A 23161-nucleotide genomic window follows, 5' to 3' on the forward strand; every position below is an offset into this window, starting at 1 on the left:
TGACTACAAACAATATAAACTAAAGATTATATGCTTTTCCTGAGACATAAAGGAAAGCAACATACTCTGTGATGGTTTTACATAATTAAATGCTAAGCCTATATTAAATTTAAAGATCAGATTTTTTTCTGAGAAAAAAAGGATGTAATTTCTAAGCTGAAGGTATTTTTAGCATAGCCTGACGTTGTTTTCATGCCATGTTTCATAAAAGCGGAGAAAATATAAATAAAATATAATATTCTATAAAATATATAAAAAATATAATATTCTATATGTCTTTCTATCCAATTCTGTGAAGTTTTTAAGACTGGGCATAAGTTTTCATCCAGAAGACAAATGAAACTTCATCTATTATATTCTCTTCAGAAATACATTGATTAGGAAAGTCACTGCTGAACTTGATTTCATCTAAAGAACCCACTGGTCTCCTGCAGATAAATAAACCATGTTCAAGTGGCATTAATTCTGCATATACTCTTCTTTTTCTCCAAGACCTAGGCTCCTTTTCTTTTTACCCAATCTATAAAAATCTTTTTCTGTTAAGATCTAGGAAAACCTTGGTGATAACTCTCTGCTAGGGATGTCTGTCTACCTGCAGAATGATTTCCTGCCAAATTCAATTGAGATCTCTGTCTTGAGGAGTGACCAACACCTTAATATGTGGCAGGTGAAGTGTAGAAACCCTGCTTTCACAAACAGTGAATCAGGATACCCTTAACAACAGTGAGAGGTTTAATATTCTACCTCTACAACCACCTCTTTTATAAAAAGTATTTGTATTCCAATTTTAGAAAATAGTTATCCTATGTAACCAGTATTTTAGACTTGATGGATAAACCTCTTTTGTTTATATTCATATTGCATTTTATTCCGGATACCTTTTTCTTTCTATCTCCAAAGCAACTAAAAAGTACTAGAGATACTGGATATCTAGAAAGATTTTAAATAATTATCTCTCAGGAAACTCCCTTCAAAGTCATCTGAACCACAGGAAACGATGAAGAGATAACATGTTTATGTTCTTTTTTTATACTTCCTGCAAGTTGCAAACTGCAACAAACTGAAGATCTATTAAGTTCAGAATATTGCAATTCCTTTTAAACTGTGTTTTTATTCTTTTATGTGAATGATAGAAATAACTTCATGGGATTCTGGAGAATGACCATAAAGAGTGCTGCATGGTCAAAAAGGGGAGACAAACTGATGTAACCTACCTAAATTTCTGCATGGCTTTCGACACAGTCCCACAGGTCATCCTTATCTCCAAATTGGAAAGAAGACTTTGAAGGGTGGACAAGAAATTAGCTGGATAGACACAGCTGTTGGAGTTTGGCAATGAGAGGTGTTGCCCAGGGCTCTATCTTGGGACCGGTAGCTTCAATGACACAGGCAGTGAGATCGAGTGTACCCTCAACTTCCTGTACAGAGCAGACTGCTGACAGGTTAGGTCAGGAAGTGTTTCACAGCATATATTTGCCAATTTGCTGGGAAATTTTCCAAAGTTCAATTCAATATAATAATTAAATATAAAATGCCATATAATAATTCATAGCATTTTAAATGCACAGCATAGGAATGTCAGTAAGTAGAATTCCAGAGGGCATTGTGAATAATTATTACAACTAGGATGCGAAAAATGTTTGTTCAACTTTCCCTGTTTTCCTGCACTTTAAAATAATTCTTCATAAAGAGGATTTTTTTAGTTGAAATGTTATATTCTTGATATTTGCATAAGAAATTACATAGATAAAATTCCTTATTACTTACTACCTGTCACCCTTTCTCTGGCAAAGGTAGAAAGAACCATTTCTGTCTCATGAGGTGAATATATTTAGATGTAAACATCCTCATATATGTTCAATCCATGTATGCCTTTGAAAGCTCTGAGTGGTGAAGATGTAATGGATAAGATATTCAAATACTGAATTGTCTGATGTACTGAGGTGCTTAAATGACCTTATACTTTTGGGTTCACATGAGTTTGTATTGATTTGTAAAGAAAATCAGAAGTAAAAAGATAAATAGTAAGTTTTTTTGGTTCAAGATTTCATATTTCCTTTTCTTCATCAGAGTTTGGTTAAAATTCAAGGTTATTTTCAATAATTGATTTTCTTTGTAATTATTTTTTGTACTTCTGTTTTTATCTTTGTATTGCAATGTCAGTCATGACACAATGACATAGCATGTTACTTCTATTAACAGCTGATTTATGGATAAACCACAGAAAATGGTAAATTAATTATCAGATTATATAATATCAATTATTCATCCAACTTTTATGTAAATACAGAAAGCTTCTCATCAGATGAGAATTTTAAAATTGAAGAATACATTAAGGCAGAAAATAAAAGCCCTTAGTTAGCTGATAAATACATGTGAAGTCTTCCTTTTTCTCTTCATACTCAGCTATTTAGGTAAATCTTGAAGCAATATTAATATCAACATCAGATGTGTCATTATAATACTATGTATAATCTGCCTCATACATTTTCCACTTTGAGTTCAACCTATAGATATAGTTGGAAAATATTCCATTCATATTAGTTTTCAAGAGTAATAACTTATCATTAACAGAAGTGGAAAAAAAATCTGCAGTCTAGCAACAAATAAAACCACCATTGTAAAGTTTAAGCTGTCATTTTTGGTATAGCATGTGCATTGGTCTGTAATAAAAAATCCAAGTGCACAGGTTCTGGACATTTGATTTATTTTCACCTTCTATTCAGTTAATAATCCATAAACTCTATCCATTGCATAGCTGTGTCCTCAGGCCACTTCAGTGAGTATTAAAGGATTTCTTTTTACAGGCTCTTGTACAACTATGATATCCTAATAAACTTCACACACACCACAACCCTCAGACCTGAGGTTCAAGTTAGATGCTGAACTCCTGTTTCATTCAGTGTTTCATCTTTTTCAGTACTTATACAAGTGTGGTTCTTCATTAAAATTAAGTAAGGATATCATCTATTATTTTCGGGGGGTTTTTTTCCTAAGAAGAATTTATTTTTAACTTTTTGTGGTAATCTGTATTTTTGAGTCTGTATTTGACAAATAGGTATTATTTTTGAAGGTGACAGCGTGCTGTCTCTACTTCCTAGAGAAAGATATTCAGTTAAAATATTTCCACTAAACCAAAATATTGGTGAATAAAAGGCAATTTTATAGCCCTATTGGGGAGACATGGAGGAGTTTATAGTGGACTGCAAGAGTGTTGTGAGGTAGGTAACAGGTTCTGACTCTGAGTTTTAAAGGAAGATGCTGCATGTGCAAATACAATCCATTGAAATTCAGATTTACGTACCTGTAATGCCTCTGCTCCGCTTGTTCTTGTCATTAATCCTGATTTAGGACCCTGCTGACTATGCTGGTTTATCAGGAATGAATAATCTAGATTGCTTAAAGGATTGCCATCAACGGTATTAGCAAAAACCATTTTAATATGATGTCAAAGTGCAGTTTGGCAAAGGTTCACTTTATTACTGAATGGAAGAAACATATACAGGAAAATTGGATTAGAATTGAGCTAGAGTGATTGATGTGGAGACTGTAGACAAGAAAGTGTAAAGGGCACACTCCAGTTGAGTTGCGAGATTCAGGGTGGACTGTCAAGTTCTAAATTCCTGATGGAGCTGGGTCCTATCTTAGTCTCAGACTTGGACAATGGTTTATATGTAATGCAAGAAATGGAAGCAAGGGATATCTCTGCTTTTGACAAGAGTTTCTAAGTCTCAGTTACAGAAACTCAGACCTTTAGTGTTTTTGCTCAAGGAGAGTTACATGGTGTGCAATCCAGCAGCAATTCAAGAAGAGCTCATCCAAAGATCTGCCATTAGCAGAAGTTCTCGCTGACCCAAAGAGCAATCCTGAGAGGTATCCTAGATCAAGAAGATATTACTGCCATCCAACTACACTGCCTAGAAGGAATACCTATCTCCATGTGTACATGTACATCAAATGACCATGTTTTTCCTAAGGGTTGTTAGCTGAGTCATTAACTTATTATCATGAGTCTGGACACATAAAATGAATTAAAATGGGAATAATGTGGCCACCAGAATATAACTACAGAAAATAAGGTAAAATATTCAGCTAGGAGACTAGTATTTAAAAGCAAGGAATGCTCTGGGATATGGTTTACATAACTGACTTTGAAATCTCTTGTGGTCTGCAGCTATTTGTCTGTTGGATACAACTCTGTTTTCCAAGCTTACAGCCACAGGCAACTTTGAAAAATAAAATTAAAATCTTCCTCTCAAAGTTGTAAATATAAAAAGAGTACAATGTCACACTATGATTCTGACTATTTTTCTCTCAGCCAGAGGCCCTCAAGTTTTGATGTGTGTGGTAGCAAAGGCACAGTCTCATCAGCTCCAGTATTGTTCTTTCCAGAGTTATGGGAAAGATAGCCATATCCTTGTGGTAGTGTTGCCATGTATTTAAGCAGCTCCTTACCATTTGGATTCTGGGAAGAAATTCACTATGACTTATAGTTGCATTTCAAGTATCTTGATATTCTTAAATAACTAGACATTTTGAATATGGCTTTATTCTATACATCTCTACACATTTTGATTTTATACAGCTGTACACTGAGACAGATTAATCTCTATAGATGATTTTTTTTCATTATTTTTTTTTTTCATTGAATGAAAGTAATCATGGTACATCATGCATGCACATATACATATGTTTATATGTATGCTTGCATACAAAAATATCCACATTATGAAATATATGAATATGTGAAATATATGAAAATTAGAATTAAGGTGCCAGATTGTGAAACAAAAACTAGTTTCTTAGTCCTAACAGAATGCACAAGAACTTCCAAATCAATTGACTGAACTGATCATGGGAATCTCCTCTAACAAAGATCTGTTCTTGGTACTGGAGAAGCAATCCTCCTGCAGGAGGAGAATTTACAGTTCCTAAGGCCAAGTTTCCCACTCTCAAATGTGGTCATTTATCAATTGCTTCTTCCCCAGATTCTAGTTGTAACATAGCCCAGCTCAGAAGTGAACCAACAGGCAAGATAAAGTAGTTGAGAAAAGCTGAAAGAATATTGATAAACTGCCTCAAAAGAGTCTTAGAAGGAATTGCCAGGCTAGGAATTGCCAGTTGTTTTGCAGTCTTAATTGCTACTCAGTAATGAGAAGAAAACCTCCTGCTATTTTTTTTTTACAGCCCAAAATTAACCAGTCCTTATGTTCCTTTACTTTTGCCAGAGAGCTGATTCTTAAAGAAGACTGGAACTACCCTCTTATCTTGGTTTGAACCCATACAGCAACCAAGCCACCATAGTGATTCACTCACTCCCTCACCAGCAGGACTGGGGAGAGAATTGAAAATGAAAATTGAAAATTGTTCAATTGAAACTGAACATTTGTGGGTTGAGTTCAAGACAGTTTAATAGGAAAGAAAAAGCTGTGTATGCAAGGAAAGGAAAAATGGGCAGGCAAGTGTTCAGCCATCTCCAGGAATGCAGAGTCCTGTTACGTGCAGCGGTGACTTATAAAAACATCACTCTGAGTGTTTACTCCTGTTTCCTTCTTTCTCCCCTTCATATGGCTTGATGTCAGTTTGGTCAGTTGGGGTTAGCTGTGTCTCCTCCCAAATTCCCAGGCACCCTCAGCCCCTTTGCCAGGGTGGCACTACGAACAGCAGCAAAGGCCTTGGCTCTGTGCAAGCCCTGCTCAGCAACAACAAAACCCCATCTTTTTTCTATCAACACTGTGTTCAGTACGAATTCAAACTCAGCCCCATGCCAGCCACTGTGAGCAAAGTAACTCTACCCCAGCACACTTGTACAAAGAGCAATACAGAAAATACAGCAACCAAATGAAAAGCTGTATTCAGAGAGGAGTTTAAACATTTGGTAATAAAACAATTGAGAATCTTCTGAGATAGCTTTCTGTAAACAGAGACTGTATAGACAGAAACTGTCTATGTAGACAGAAGCTGTAGAGGAGGATTTCAAAAATCACTTGTACCTACTCAGTGAGCAATGGCTATCCTGAATACTTATGGAACAGGGTTCCTAGGGGGAAAAAAGGTGCATGCAAAGAAAATATGTATCATAATGGATATTTTAGGACAAGAGTTGGGAACTTATTAGATATATATGCAGCCATTCACACACTATGTTTTTTCAAAGCTTGACTTTGTAATGTTAGAACTCCTACAACATTTTGTTTTTTCATATTTTTTGGAATGAAAAAAATCATTCACATTTTCTCTCAAATATATATAAAACTGCTGCAAAGAAAATAGAAAAAAGTTCTGACTACAATAGAAGTCCTTAGTTTTTTCGGTACTTTTGCTTAACTGAAAAATGTAACTGATAAATCCAAATCACCTCTGTGATGTTTTGAAGAGATTCACACACACACACATATATAGATATCTATATGGAAAAAGTGTATCAATATCATATTGTAGTTTCTAGCAGTTCAGAAGTTGGTGTCCCTATGGAAAATTCTGTACAGGGAATCAATATTAAAATGACTTTAAAAAGGAAAAAATTCATAGAAAACTATACTCAAAGGTAATTACACAATAAGTTCTGCTGTGTAGACATGGTTAAGCATTGTGACTTTGCTGCTGACATTCTTGTTAAAAAAATACTTTTGGAGGCTGTGTTGACATGCCCTCAAACATATAAAGTTATTGGATAGGATTTCATAAACAGATCTATCAAAATAGGGAAATATTTTGCTGCATATACTCAGGAATAGTTATCATGCTAGTCATGTTGGAAAGAGTTTCCAATACAGAAATGCAGCATGTCTATATTATAGATTCACTCAATCCAATAATAATGCTTATTATTTCTTTTATTTAGCATATTCCACCTACATTTTGTATTTCATTCGTAAAAAATTGCAGCATATTGTTTAGAGAAGGTTGCAGCTAAGTAAACAAATTCCTAACCTTTTGTTCAAGATAGCAAAAAAGAAAGGACTTCTTAATCTTAAAATCTGAAGAGTGGATGGAGGGCAGTAGAGAAAACCTGAAAGACAAAAGAGGCATCCTCTTTAGTGCTCAGGAAGAGAAATTTCCATAAAGAGAAATTAATTTCTGTAAAGAGATTAATTCATTTTATAATTTAATTGTTGTGATTCCTTGTGAATATATTCAGTTTTACCTGTTTATTTTAGTAATCTGAGAAAAGATTTTGAAGGCACAAAAAGCAGTTAATCTTGCAGGTTTAAATCGCATTTGAAAAATCTCTGCCAAATTCTTTTCAGAGTATAGGTTCTTTCTTCTCCAGAACCTTGATTCTTGGAATACTATACTCAGGTTTGTGTCTCAATGTCAGAGTCTCCAATTAACTTCATATTACAGGTAAAAATCATTTTTGTTCTTTTGCTGCCCCTGGTCTCTATCAATATCTCATTTCCTCATGCTTTAATGTTTGGAAAGGAGTATTTTTCAGCTATTTTTCCAAGTAAAGGATATTTCCACCAAGTAGTGTTTGTTTTGTTGTTGTTTTTTTTTTTTTTAATATTCTGATGCAATTCTATAAGAAATGGCAACAATGTAGGTGGGGGATACATTTGCTTTTCAGAATCTCTATGACTGATATACAAATAATAGAAAAAGAGAGGTAAATAAATGGAAAAGTAGTAAATCTAACTGAAAATTCTGCTTTAGCAGATGCTCCTGCAATTATTCAGCTGTTTTTGATTAAACTGGATTTTTCTTAATTCTTCTATATTGTTCTCTTCTACTGAAAATATATTGATGTGTAGTGAAAGCATCTATAACCTGCAGGAACATCAAAGTTTGCCTAGCTTGTCTAGAACTGAACACCTCTGTTTGCATGAGATATCAAATACGTCAAACAATTATGTAATTGCTTTAGAGATTTCTGGAGAGAGCTGATTACCTTACTACTTATCTTTCTGTTGAATAAATACTACAGCTGAGTCAGGAATTCAGTATGAGAGGAAAATTTCATAAGACTGGCAATTATGAGTAACTGATTATATTCCCACAGCAGAGGGTGAATGAATTAGTCCCTGGATCTCTCAAGACATCTTTGAGTAATCTTGCAATACAGAAAATGTATTCCTCAGCTATTGATTTTGTCCTAACAGTTCACAAGGGCCTTGCTCCAAGATAACTTGTAGTCAGATAACTGATAACTAAGAAGGAATGGCTCACATAAACATGTTTTTCTTGTGGCCTGATTAAATTTAAAGTGATACTTTCCAAAAAGAGTCCTTAGGACTCCATGAAACTGTGTAGTACAGGGGCTATCAAATATTTATTTTATTTGACTGAATTCTTTTCATAGAACAAAAAATTTGAAAAATAATTTAGATTAGAAGAGTCTTTTAGATGATATGCAATCCTCAATTGTCATGTTTTGGGTTTTTTTTTTTCAGTCACTGAAAGAATTTGTAACTAAGATCCCTTTAATTTTTTCTCTATACATACACAACTCATTTCCTAGGAGCACTTCCTAAATTATTTGCTTATCCTGTATACTGGAAATTTAAACCTCTGAAATTCTGAATTTTAACAGGTTCAAGTAAAACTTTGTATACAAAATATTTCCATATATTAAAAACATGTACTATTTCTTTCTTCTGCATGAGAAACATAACACTAACATGTACATATAAATATTTTTATTCATAATTTTTTTTGAGTTTTCAATTTTTGTCTGGTGGAGATGATCACACATATCCCTTATTTGCATAAGAAAATAGTTTTTCTGTTAGAAAATAGATTTTGAGGTATTAAATAAATTTCTATTAATGTGATAAGAAAACATCCCTTGCTACTTTATGAAAATGCATCTAGAATACATTTAGGAGAGCTGAATTAAATACTACGGCATAGTGAAAATACAAGGACTTTTTTTATTTTATTATGTGCCAGTCACACTCTCAGTTACTCATTCCGGTAATTGTATCAAAGCTTTAAGTTCTGCCAAACAGACTGTTCAGTATAGTGTAACCAGTGAAGTTCTTGTTTTACTAATATCTCTGGAAGTTGTACTATTTGCTTCAAGAGACTGAACACCTAATTTTTAATTTTTAAATTTTTTTTGTCTTTTTTTTAAATTTCCCTCTTCCATTTACACACTCTGGGGTTTTATTTCCTGTTTCAGAATTTTAATTATGGCTCTGATCCCTGAAACTATATGACATATAAATCAGTGATAGAAAAAACCAAAACTGATCCCAAATCATAATTCAAGAAAACACTCCTTTAGAACTACTAAAGTATTTAATTAAGTGAGCAATTACCTAAGACCCCCTGAATTTGTTTTCACTCCCTTTGTCTTTATCAATGTGCTATTTTCTTTTTTAAAACTGGGCTGTATTTAGACACATTATGTGCAAATAATTCAGATAACTGAATTTCGAAGTAAGAGACAGTAAGACATTTTCAACAATATCTTTTACCCTTCTTGAACTACTGTTCTATTCCAAGAACACAGACCCTAAGATACATTTCTTTCTTTGAAATAAAGGGACTATCAAATAAGGGGCTTGATTCAGCTCATAACTGGAACTATCAAGTGAATTCTTTTTTTTAATAAACATTTGGAATTCCATACTGAACATTCTGAAGCTGAGATTATTGCTAAAAGAATTGAAACAGCAACAACAACAACAGCTTTTCATCCACCCAGATCTACTATATATGTAGCTATTAAATATCTCTAGCTAACAATTTCTCTAAAAACATAGCCTAAATAATTCCTGTCATATTTGTTAGAACAGCTGGTTTCTTTGTAAGCTGCTGTTAAACCTTGGCCCAAGGTTCTTCTCTACACTCCTTCCTTAGATAAAATACAGCAACATATTTCAAAATGATAGCACTTGCTATGTTTCTCAGCTTTTTACGTTTCTTTTTACCATTTTTATGTACTGTCAAAAGGCACAAAAATATTACTGCAGTAAGGCTCGTATATGAACAGTGTACATATATTATTAAGATAAACTTAGAACAAGAGGTGCTATGTGTTTTTCAGTTCATGCTGTTGCTGCACTATCCAGCTGTCAAATCCTGAATAATACTATAGCATTTTAGAAACATTACAAATGTGTTATGAGTACTTTAATATCTCACAAGATAGTTTTATATCCCAATAAAAGGAGCATTTACATTTTGTTGTTTGTATTTTTACGCTACTTAAGTGCCCAGAGAGTGAATATAGGATGCTCTGTATTTATTGCAATGAGGTCAAGAGAGAGACAATCTCTCTGCAAAGCTGCTGTACCTTTGCATCTCATGGTTTCATAGGTGCCCTTAGCCTAACCTTCAGCTAGACAGCTATTCCCTGTGCAAGCTAGTCCAGCCAGGATGTCCCTCAGCAAACTGTCAATTATGTTAAACTGTGTCAACCTGTATGTATTGTGTAATTTTCCATTCTGAATTATTGTCTACTAAATAGAGTCAGCTGCAAATATTGAACTCTTGCCACACACTCTAGGGGAAGCAATGTAGAAAATTTATGCATTCTTTTAACACCAGCCAACTGGCCTCTTGCAGAGATGTGGAGGGTTATGAAAGTTCTACAAAAGTATTTCATATTCTATAAAGCTTTATGAAAGCAACAAATACACTTTTTCATTTACTGTACTAACAATCCATTTAGTGCACTGCTGCCATTGAGACCAAGTAAATGTAATGTAAATCCTTAACAGAAATATCTCCATATTTTCATTACACTGCAAGACAGATAGCATGCTTTCATATCAGGAAAATTAGCCAAGGAGAGGTCTGATTCAAGTATATTGCTATCTAACTATCAACTACAGAAATTCAGTTTACAGTTCAGATTAGCAATTGAGTAGCTGCACTGTGATACTCTGTCTTAGGAGCATAAATTTTGTAGATGTAGTTAACATAGCTATTCAACTTAGTTGTTAGCTATAGCATTCTATGGAAAATTCTAATGTGACGTTTTATTTTTCAAAAAATTAATACATCAGTTACACAATTCTGATGGATTTAAAGATTTCATTAGCTGTAAGGAAGATATAAAAATATTTAGCCAAGCAAATACTAAAAATGAGACAACAGTAAATATGTGCTTAAAAATAATAATGGATATAATTTTATAAATCTGCAGTATTTATAAATAGTAATATCATTTTATTATGTTTAGCTATTTCCCCCCCATTTATTTTCCTGATTGTTTACTTTATTCCATTCTTTGCAAATTAATTTATAGAAATTTATTAGTCTCCCTAGAGGTATCTTTTTACAGAATGGTCAGGCAAAATGTACCTTGAAATATTTTTTCCCTGTTCAATGAAACAAATATTTAAGCCGTTCTTATTACATTTATTTTTATTATTTTTAAACTACATTATTAGTATCCAGAACACAATTTGTCAATGCTTCTATTAAGAAAAAAATAATTAATATGCTCATACATGAGCTACTTGAAAGGAAACTATTGAAACCACCAAGGATAACAATATTCTTTCACTGTGTAAACAAAGGCAATTCAATAAGTGTAACTTGTTAGCAATTAACTTAACCTGAACACTACTTAGACTATTTTCAAAGCAATATGTGGCTTATAAGTGCATTCAACCATGCAGAACAGGAAATGTCAAAGGAAAAGGCTAACAGTTTCATAGGAAACCTTAAGAGAAACAATATATAATAAGCATCATGAGGCTTGACAGCTCTAATCTGTTGTAGGTAACCTTGAAACTTGCAAGGACAGGCTGGTATATTTGAATGTTTTATTTAGGCAGTCATAAAATAAATTGTTCAGACTTTATCAATGTATTTGCTTAAAACAAATTTATCAAATCAAGTTTCAAAAAGATAACTTAAAATAGTATCTTTGTGTAGCTTTAGAGATAAGTAGTTTTTTCTTTAGTCTCAGTTTGAATCTTTTGTTTCCTTCTCTTCTGCATGATGCAGATCTTAGTAGACATTACATAAGCCCTGTTAATGAAATATTTACTTGTGCTTTGAGGCATGACCCTTTGATATAAAAAGTTGTTTTTTTGATGAAAGCCATAAATAAAATATGGTTGAAAGACCTCCCACCCTTTTCTGAATTGCACTTTGGACTTTTTTGAAAAAAATATAATAATCTTTCTGCTTCCCCTGATACCTCATTAAACAGCAAGTTGTTTCTCCTCATAGGAAGAATTAACCAAAGCAGTTTCAAATTGCTTAGATTAATTCCATGGAAGATTTTAGACACGGCAGAGCCTATTTTTTGGGCATATTTTCACTTTATGAAATCTATTGCCAAGTTGTACGTTGTTCAAGCAGTAAGCTGCCAAGGATCAATGCCTATCTATAGAAGGAGAAATTAAGCTCCTGACACTTTCTGTGTACACCGATAACTGGGACTGGTGGAAAAACACAAACAAGTTCCATGTCTCTTCAGGACTTAGTGCAGTTCTCTAGTGGTGAACTTAATATTTCTGCACAATACCGACTCATATTCTAGAAAACATTCCTGTCTATTTCACAGAAGTTATGAAATTAAACAATGGAAAGTTGGAAGAAACAAATTGCCGCAGAGAAGGAAAAGACTTATTCTCTACCTCGTTACAGCAGTAGATATCTAGCATAGATATCAGCAGTTGTGGGCAAAAACCTGGGGATTCCTGTCTGTTCTCTTGGGCCAGACTTCTTTCCTAGACCCCTAAAAACATAAGGCTGAGGCCTTAACCTGTTGATTAGAACAACTAGTCTTGTGGAATAGCAGACATAGGAGCAGATATTTCCACTGCCATGTTTGGAACAGACATCCTAAACGAAGATTTTTTAAGCTGTTTTTTCTTGAAGCTGTTCCACTGGAATATATGAGAGTAGCAAAACAAAGAAATTAGTCCAGATGTTCAACTGGTTGTTATCTAAACTACCAGACTGTAGAACCACTCATACTTTCCTCAGCCACTCACCACTTCAACTTTACCCAGTCTGTATTTCTTTCTTTAGAGAAATGTTACACAACTTAATTATTAAGACATTTAGCTCATAGTACCTTAGAGACTAATGTTAAATAGATCATTTGCACCATGGGTTGGATGTCCTTTCTCAGTTGTTCCAAATAAGGCAGAGAAGAAAGAAAACCTAGGGGTAAAATGCATTGGTGCTTGTTATGTTCTTCATCTTCTAAACACAAGCTTGACCTTTATATCTCTCTTTAGAAACCATAGTGTGATGACCCACCCCACCCCCCTTAAAGGAAGGAAACATTTAAGATTAAAAAATGCTCATTAGCCAAAAGGAGCTATGAAGGTCAGAGGATCCACAAACACTCAGAGTGTTTAGTTAGCAAATTATACCCATGGCATGGAAATTTGTCTGATAGTCTCTGATCTACTGTATAGGCAGATGTCAGTGGGTTTTGGACAAAAGGTTACAGTGAAAGGGAAAAGAAAAAATAAAGAGGTTAATTAAAAAGGGAGAAATGGGCTAAAGAAAGGCAAAGAGAAAAAAAAAAAAGAGGAAAAGAAGGAGAAAAAGAGAGGATAAAAAAAGAAATCATTAGCCCTTTTTACAGCTTCAATACAGCTGATGGGGCTGCTGAGCCTGGTCTCAGAACTGACCCAGCTGAGGGGATGCCAGTTCTGGCTTCAGCATCAATCCAGCTGATAATCAGCAATCCAGTTAACTTGGTCCAGGTGATGAGATGTTCAGGGCCCAGGGGCACTGCCTGGGCCATGGGGGTACCTTTATATGGACAAGTTTCTCCACCTCAAAGACAGGTTTCCTGCTTTCTATGCTGTAGTCTGTCGTATAGTCTGTTCTTTTAGGGCCGTCTGAAAAGGAGTCAGAGGGCTTTGGGGGTCTTTGGTGGTCCCAATCCCACTGTATAGTTTATATCTACATCCACTAATCATTCCTGAGCTTGGGCTGTACTGCACTGTTTTTCTTTCTCATGGAAAAGTGCTGCCCTATCCCCACCTGGCTCCCTTCTCCAGCCAAAACTCGTTCTCACAGCATGTTAATACCAACAGTCCTTGACTATTACCCACAATTCTTGCCCGTTGTTACTGACAGCCCTTGGCTGGCTTCTCAGCCATCTGGTTATCAGTGTTTGAGACATACTCAGTAATCCCTTATCTTCTGGGATCTGAGGGCTCAAAAGGACCTTACTTTGGACTGTCGTTTGTAGGGTTGTTAGTGATCTTTAGAATGTATCAGACCCTCATATTTATCTCAAAGGAACAATTTACATTAATTTAAAGGTTATCATCCAAACTGAATCAGATTAACTGCTTTCTAAAAATGAACTCTGCTGGTTATGAAAAGAGATTATCTCCCAGTGACTAGTTTCTAGTAAGTACTGGATGCATATAGCTAGAGCACAAGAATTCTAATCTGGTTTGGTTTTTTTTTATACCTGTTCTCAACTTTTCCTTAATAGACTATTAAGTCTTGTCTTTGTCCTTATGTGAGTTTGGCATTGAAAACTTATGTTGGAGTCTGATTCAGAATAAAAATAGTAAATTTCTAAGTCCTGATGGGTTTTGGAACCTGGTCAGCTGATAGTAAGTGTTGTCCAGGAGCAGAAATATGGAAGATTATAGGGGCAAAAAAACACTATAATCTCAAGGGATACAGAACTCATGAATTTAGATATTTAGGTATTGGCAGATTTAGGCAGCAACTAAAGCTGAATTTTTAGGATTTGAGCAAGTGTCTTTCTTAGTATTAGCCTCAGATAGATACACTACCTATGTTCCCTTCTGAATTAAGCTATTGCTTTGAAGCAAAATTTTGAAAGAAAAATGCATGGTTTAAAAACCCACAGTAATGAGATGGTTTAGCTAAGTATCACTCAAATGTGCAGATGAGATTTTACTGCCTCCTGACTCACATCAAGGAATGGCAATATCCAATTCCCAATGCCTGTAACAAGGAAATTAATTGAAGAGCCTTTTGTGTTAGAAAGAGATGAAGTATATTTGATGTGTTGGCATGACTCAGTTAGTAAGCTGTATACTTGATTGCTTCTGAGTACACATGTCATTACTGCTTCTCTCTGTTGCCCTGGTGCAGACAAAAGATGCATTTGAGTGCAACAGAAGATTTAAGATTATAAGGAAGAAGATTGTATTTAAGATTATGAGGAAGAGATTTGGATGGACAGGGAGTTAGAGACATGAAGTGTATTTGGGTTATGAGGAAATAGGGAAGCTACATGAATATCATATAAGCCTCATATTCTGCAAAGAAAAAAAATAAGGAAAAAAAGTTGTACAACATATATCGTTTTATAGTGTTGACTCTGCAATTGTAATTTTACAGTAGCAATAGCTACTGTACATTTTTTAAGTTTATTAGAACTACTTCCTTGAATTATAACTTGTGAAGTCCTTACATCTAAACACTTATCCTGTGCAATATATGCTTACTAGAATTATTTTTTTTTAAAAAAAAGACAGAATCATTCAGGTTGGAAAAGATTTCTGAGATTATCAGAAATTAATTTATTAGCAAATAATAATTTGAGATTATCAAATTTAACCTATGGCCTAACACCACAGTTTCAACGAGACCATGGCATGCAGCCAACTGGTTACCACATCAAGTCTTTCCTTGGACATCTCCACAGATGATGACTCCAAAACCTCCCTGGACAGCCCATTCCAATATCTAATCACCCTTTCTATGGAGAAATTCTTCCTAATATCCAACCTAAACATCCCTTGGGGCAGCTTAAGAATATGTCCTCTTGTCCTATTGCTATTTAACAATCAGTCAGAAAAAATATTCTACATCCTTTTGAATTTTACATGTGACTATTTCTTTGCAAAGTTTTCTAAGACAATAGAGAAATGAGAAAGGAAATATATAATTGGAAAATTACTTTCACATAAAGTAAAATGCATGCTCTTTACCACTCTGCAGCCTTGTTTAGGAGTTTGTCCTGCATGGCTTTGACTACAGAATATTATATAATAGTAGGAAAATATGATTTTATGTAACCGGTACTTTTTTTATTTTTACTGAATGTACATTACCTTTGCTGAACCTAAGACAGTACTTAACTACTTTTGCTTAGAAAGTGAGAAAATACTGAACAGTGAATGTACTGAAGCTCACCGGAGCAATATTGAGAATGAGAGCAAGCACAACATAAGCATGAAAAGAATGGATTCAGCCTAAATGTTCAGGTTGCATTTTGATTTTGGGTCAGGTCACTAGAAATCAGCTAAGGCAATAAGAAATTTGTGTACATGGTGCAAAATGAGGGTCACAATACACCAGAATAATTGAAGCAGTATAAGCTCTGAAGAGCACCAGTACTGCTTTTCCAATTCCTGCAGTGTGAGGGTACTGCAGAAATTGGTGAACTATCAAATATGACACAGTGAGGAATAGGAGAAAGGAGAAAAATGAGCTATTTGCACTGGAGTCTAGAAGATGCAAAGCAGCACAAAGAACTGGTATGTTCTATTTTCCTACAGATACAGGCTGTTGCAGGAAACATAGTATATTAATTATTTCCCTCCCAAGTGTGTTAATTCTCTATTGAACATATTGCATCAGCTTTACAGCTTTTACAGAGTGAATCTATTACCTGAAAGTGAGAAGGAGAGAGTTATCCAGGCCTTATCTACACATCAAATTGATCAAAAGTATAGCTGAAAGGGAATATCACACTTGCAAAATTAACAAATTTGATCACATTAGGTCTATCTGACTTAAGGTGGTTACTGAAATGGGATTAATAATGTGTTCATGCATGGACTTAAAATGCTTACCAATCATGTCTTCCTGTGTAATTACTTCCTGTGTAATGTTTTTATGAGGACACTAGGAAATTGTGCATCTTAGCATTTTTGTCTTTATTTACTTGTTTTTAAAAATACTTGTCTTGTATACAGACCTGCAGCTATTTTACTCTGCTGTTGAGTAGTTGGCTTCCTTCAGAAAAAAATAGCCTTTGTAGGAAACAGCTTTAGCATTTACTAGGCAAGTTACTCGCTGGTTTGTTTAGGCAGAGATTTTCAGCCTCTTTTCTTCAACAATGGGTAAAAGCTCAATCACAATTATTTTTTATGTAGCGTGGATATGATACAGCTGCCTGAAGGCAGATGTCTGTTGTTATTTGAAATGTGTTAGGAAATACTTTCCTGGCTTCCTGAAAGATACATCTCTCATGTTAAGGATTTTGTCATTTCCCTCAGCTCTTGTTGGATTGCTTAGACGTGGATTCTCTTTGGTTCTATCATAAATCCTGCATGATGTAGGACATCTGCAGTCAAGGTACTGAACCTGTAACAGTGGACTTTATGTATAGTCTCTAACACAAAAAATGTGTGAATACCCAACACAGTTCAATGTTTCTATAATTTTTATCTGAAGCAACAAAAAGCACTGATTTTGCTTTGGTTTTTGAGCTGATGACAAAAAAAAAAAAAAAAAGTGAGAAATACTAGTGGTTATTATTAATAAAAAACTCAAGGAAAGTTAATGATTTTAGATATTATTAGTATTCTCAGATTTTACGCTGGACCTGAAAAAGCTTGGAGAAAGGTAAAGCCATAATTTAAAGCCATAAAATAATTGAAATTGGAACAGACCTATGAAGGTCAATTGATACAACTTCCTTCACACTTACATCACAGCTGCCTTAGATCAGGTGTGATCCAAATTAAATTTGGATAAGCAAGCAATCCTAGTATCCAATAGTTCATTGTACATCAGAGTTTAAAAATAATATAAAAACTCAATATATGGGAAATACTTACCTGAATCACTATAAAGTGGTTGAGGTAAGGTGATTTCTTTGAGGCTTTGCAGACATAGTTTCCACTCTTTGCTTTCCACTCTTTACAGCTTTCCTCTGTGGCTTAGATGTCTGCTAACTGCCTTTACATCTTGCAAGCCCTACGATACTCATTTTCTATTTCAAATAGATGTGCAATACCTCAATGTTTAGTTACAGTTGCTGTATCCATAATGTTTCATAGTAGTAATGAAGAGACGTTGGCTGGTTTGGCAAGCCAAAAAATTGCTTTCACTTACTTTCATTCATTTTTACCCAAAATGTCCTTCTTAGAGGTAACAACCAACCTGAAAGACACAGTCTCTAGTCACCCTAGTGACTAGAAAACTTCTGAATGATTTATCACCCAGAATTAACAACTAAACAGCTGACCTTCGGGGAAAGAGGAATGGGAAGGTAAAAAAAGAAGCCAACCTACCAACCCAAATAAAACATTTCCCATTGTCTCATTTAAAAATATACATCACTAATGAGAAAAAAAAAGTCATAATGCATGTGTTTTACAGCACACAAAAAGTGTTCTGTACAATTAGGGATTTGTCCTCATGTTCCTGACACAGAACTTGGCAAATAAAAACTTGAACATGAAAATGACTGAAAAAAACCTAGGAATTACAAACAGGTACCTAGAAGACAAGAGACAAAACATAGAGCAGAAAGTCTAGAAAAAAACATACAAATCACATCAATCAATGAATATTTCAAACAATTAAATAAAGTCTATGATAGCAGAAATCTACTTAAAAACAACTCCACTGGTAGGTGTAGAAGAAGGGAAAAGCGACCTTGCCCCTGATAAATCACAGTTGTACTAATTATGAAAGAGGAACAGCCTTGCCCTTAATGGGTCACAGCTGTCACTAATAAAGTGTAATAAAAGGGGTGGGTCGGCTGCTCAACTAGAACTTGGAGGTAGAGGAACCCTGAGGAAGAGGGGATGATCCAGAGAGACACTCAGAAGAATAAAACGAGGAGAGGTGCTGCAGTAAAACATCTGCTGTGGGGTCAGTCTCAGTCTGATGGAGTTGGAGCCTGCACTCAGGGTCCATCTGGGTAAAAGCCTGAGGTCAGAGTCTGCAAACTGATACTTGCAGACACAGCCCAGCAGGAAATAACCAGCAGTCAGAGGCTGCAGTTGGACCCTACAGTAGGAGCTTGCTGCAGTCAGGATGGTTAAGCTGTAAAGAATAATAAACTGGGACCCTTTCCACGTTGTTAAATGAGAATCTGTGTCTTGGCTCATTTCTACCCCTAATGAGAGGTCTGCTGTAACACTCCACATTTAAAAACATTGTTTCCTTTCAGACTTATGTTCAACATCCTGTTCTTTCTTCAAATGTCAACAATTTCAACCCAAGACATTTCTAGTATATGTTCTTGTTATATTTATGCTCTTGTAATATTATATGATATATATAGTTATGCAGAACACCTGGTAAGATAGTTCAGCATGCTAAAGGACCTGGAGTTTCAAATTAATAGAAATCATTATATGGAACACATTTGCTAAGAGGTTTGATATTGTGTTATTTGTGATTCATTCAACAAAAACATATACTGGATCAAAGGTGTATATGATGTGTATATGACTGTAGCCAAAGGTGTAAATTTTGTAAGATACGTATTAACAAGAAGAGTATTTGTTTTATGTGAGAAATAACACATATGTGGCAAGCTTGATTTTCCACTATGTAGTTATGAATGTTAAAAAATAACCTTTACAGTTTGCTAGTTCAATTTTTTTGTTTATGGTGTTGTTCCTGGAGCCCAAGGGATGAAGAAGTAAAAGTATTCCTTTTTCTCTTTATTAATAGAGATCTGTCACTGCATTATATGTACCACATAAAGATTTGTAATTGCTTTGGAGAGATACTCTGCCAAAGCTCCTCAGTGGGATTTTTGTAGAAAGTAAAATATAGCCATCAGAGAGTAGATATTTCTTTTGTGATTGGACTTCAGTCTCTGTGTGTTTCATCATGCATATTGACTTGAAATTGATATTACCAAAAAAAAGGAAACGTCTATAATGACTGGCATATAAAGTAGGAATGACAAGAATTCAAAGGGAAGGTGAATATTATAATAAAACCCAAATTACAATAATTTGATGGTATCATTTTAGGAAAAAAAAAATCATCTCTGAATCCCTTGGATTAACAAAAAAGAAAACAGGGAAGTAAAGAAGAAGCATCTTGCAAGGATGTGAAATGATTAATTTGTGTCAACTTCCAGCATGGGGAAGTTGAGAAGATATGTGATTTGGAACTGCTCTCCTCAGGTAATGAAGATGAGTTGTTGTCAGATAATGAGAAGTCAGATGGAGCTCAAAGTGATATATTAAGGAACAAACATTCAAAGAAGCAGATGGTTCTCACCTGAGAGTTCTTTGGGGGAACTTAAAATGAAACGGCTTTGTTACTAACAAAGATGTGCAATCAGTCACACAGTTATGACAGTAGAGAAAAAACGTGTTGGTTCAAACAGTGGTGCTATTTTTTACCAGGGTATTTGGGATGATTCAGAGAATTGCAAACCAATGAGTCCTGATTCAATATTTATAAAGCTGACTCAAGCAATAAAAAAATACATAGGCATAAAGCAGAAGAGAATAGGGACAAAAAAAGCACAAATCACATTTCTGGTCCACTTGAAATATCTGAATAGACCTATGTATTAGGAAAAAAACAGCAAAAATATTGTATTTAGACATTCAAGAGGCCCTTAGGAAGTACTTTCACTAAAGGTTGTTAATGACTATGGTAAGAGGTAACATTGGTGGTTAATTAAAAAAAAATTAGGTAAGACAAGGATTGCAGGGGGAATGGTTCTTTTCCAACATGGAAAGAGATTAATCAGCTAAGTAAATACCCTGCCAGGTTAATGCTATCTCTTACAGTAATTGCTGGTTACTGAGTAGCAGGCTATGTTTAATACTACTGCCATGTCATATAAGATCTCTATTCCTGTTGTTGATAATGTGAGAATTGGTTGTTTGGTTTTTTTTGTTTGCTTGCTTGTTTGAAGGAATGTTTTGGTGATTAATAAATGCATTACCTTCTTTGATATACTTCCTACTTTATATCATGGAAAACTTTTCAAATTTAAAAAAGTCAGTTGAAACATTTATACACAACAAAGCAAAAACAGCTGAAGATCAGATAAAAATGTCACAACATCTAAATAAGGAAGCAATTATTCTTGAAATATTGACTGAAATAGAGTTCATATGCACAAGTGTTTGCAGATTTATACCCTTAATATAGGCAATTAGATTGCTAATTATGGTGAAATTATGAATATAGTTATGTATTAAATAAACACAAACCGAGGCCTTCCTAATGTACCTGCTTCTCAGTCAGACATAAAATAGTTTACCTCTGATTCCCACCTGTCAGATAAGCGAAGTGAATGCAAGTAAAATTACTGTCCTAAACATAAGTAAAACTTGAGTAGTCTTAATTTTTTTTTGGTACATTTTTTGTTTGTTTTACTGTACTAAATAAATGCAGAAACTTATTTTTAAATGTTAATGCAGGGTTGCTATATGAAGGTGGACTATTCCTACTTACCTGTGTATAACTTCTACAAAGTTGCTTTTAGAAGAATTATGCTATATCTGGGCTTGGATTTTTACATTGCACTTAGTGGATGGCAGTGACTGCAGTGTACTCTGAACTCCTGGTCTCTTCTCTGCCAACAAGAAATATGTTTTGGAGCACGGCATGCACATGGCAATCTCCAACACATTTGCTTGTTTCCTTTCCATGCAAATCAGGGAACAGAAAGTGTCTGCTGAACTCAGACCTAATTCTAACAGGGAACTTAAAAACATCTCAGACTTTGTGCCTGTACCCTGCAAGTCCAGGGCTATTGCAGCTTTCATAAGAAAAGACACCACGTTAGGCACGCAGGTAGGCGGGGATGATGGTGAGCATCTTATCTAAAAATGATCATGACATTTATGCAGCACTCAGCATGCACAATTCTCAGCTTCAATTGAAATCAATTAAGTTCATGTTCATTTTTTTCAAGGTTATATGTTAAATACTGGGAATTGTGCAAGTAAGAAATTATAAATAGTATTTTATGATGTCAACAAATAAGTATTTTTTTTTTTTTAAATCTGAAGGAAATGTCCATGAAATACATTTAGAAAAAAAAAAAAATAGTATATTTTCCTTTTATTCCAAAATGTCTTCTAAGAGGCCTGGATTATAGAATTTTTCCTTGATCTCAAAATAAAAAGAACTGACAAATATCTGCCTCATATTTCCATTTCCTGATATGATAGTGTTGAAGCCTCAGGAAGTAAACAAATCAAAGAGAGAGAGAGAGAGAAACAGAAACGTTAGAGCTGAGAGAACTGAGATGATGAAGGTGCTTTATATCTTAGAAAAATAAATTAACCGTGGTGTACTTCCAAAATATTAAACAAGAAAACAATAATTTCAAGTATGTACAAATAAATTCCTATAAAATTAAGTATCTTGATAAAATGATAAATCAGTATTTTATTATGTTTTCAAGTGAAGAAAGATGCAGATTTCAAATAATCAGAAAAATTTGTGCTGAATTAATAAGATATTATTATTAAAAATAGTTATAGAAATTATGTACGTTTTTAACAATGTTACTCAGATCTATACTCTAAAGCCTGAGTTTATTGTAACAGATAAGTAAGATAAGCAAATCTTCATTAGAGGGAAAAAACCAACGAAACCAAAAGAAACCAAGCAAAATTGCATTCAACCTCTGTGGATGCTAAATGCAAAAAGCAGGCAGGGAGCACAGAGCCTGTGTGAAACTAAGTCACACAAGCTTCTCACTCTGGCCTGGGAAAGAATAAGGAAGACTCCTTATTTGCAAGAAACTGTCAAGGGGTGTGTACCCAATTGACCAATGATAGTGATGTGTTGTTTTAATGACCAATGAGAGTTTTACCTCTCGGACCTGTCTATAAAAGAAGAACTGAAATAATAAACTCAGCTCTCTTGGACAACCCAGCCAGAGTGTTTGTGTCGTACTTCTCGCCATTCCTAATATAGTGCAACAAAGCTCCAAAAAGCTTGTAGAGAGAGGAGATCCACTATGAGTTTGGAGCATGTGCTACTGAGTTATTTTTAAATCTTGCTGCAAAATTCTTTAGCTAAACTTTCTGATGTCTTCAAGGTGGTGACTCTGGATGGAAAAGGACTAAACACCTTGGAGCAACTAAAGCCATAGAAGAACATAAGTATGTTGTTGCATAGGCCAGTGGCTTTATCTTAATGACATAATCTTGTCACTGAAACTTGTATAGATAAAAATATTTTCCAGAAACATTAGTCTCAATCATTGCTGCCAATATTTGTAAATTTTCCTGGTTTTATACAGCATAAGAGAGCTTGTCTCTTTTTCATGTGCTTCATAGCT

The 23161-nt window shown here is 34.6% G+C and overlaps 1 long non-coding RNA gene across 1 annotated transcript; it reads right to left on the reverse strand.

Annotated features, from left to right (window-relative positions):
• Positions 1-6821: 6821 nt before the first annotated feature.
• LOC147654157 (uncharacterized) lies at positions 6822-18036 on the reverse strand. The gene is made up of 3 exons (XR_015285469.1): positions 17712-18036; positions 12989-13077; positions 6822-7012 (listed from the first exon to the last, which is right to left on the reverse strand). It is a non-coding gene; the product is annotated as an uncharacterized LOC147654157 (long non-coding RNA).
• Between the last annotated feature and the right edge of the window lie 5125 nt (positions 18037-23161).

This window comes from Cyanistes caeruleus, chromosome 3, assembly GCF_971803275.1.
Source record: "Cyanistes caeruleus chromosome 3, bCyaCae1.hap1.1, whole genome shotgun sequence".
Classification (NCBI taxonomy): Eukaryota; Metazoa; Chordata; class Aves; order Passeriformes; family Paridae; genus Cyanistes; species Cyanistes caeruleus.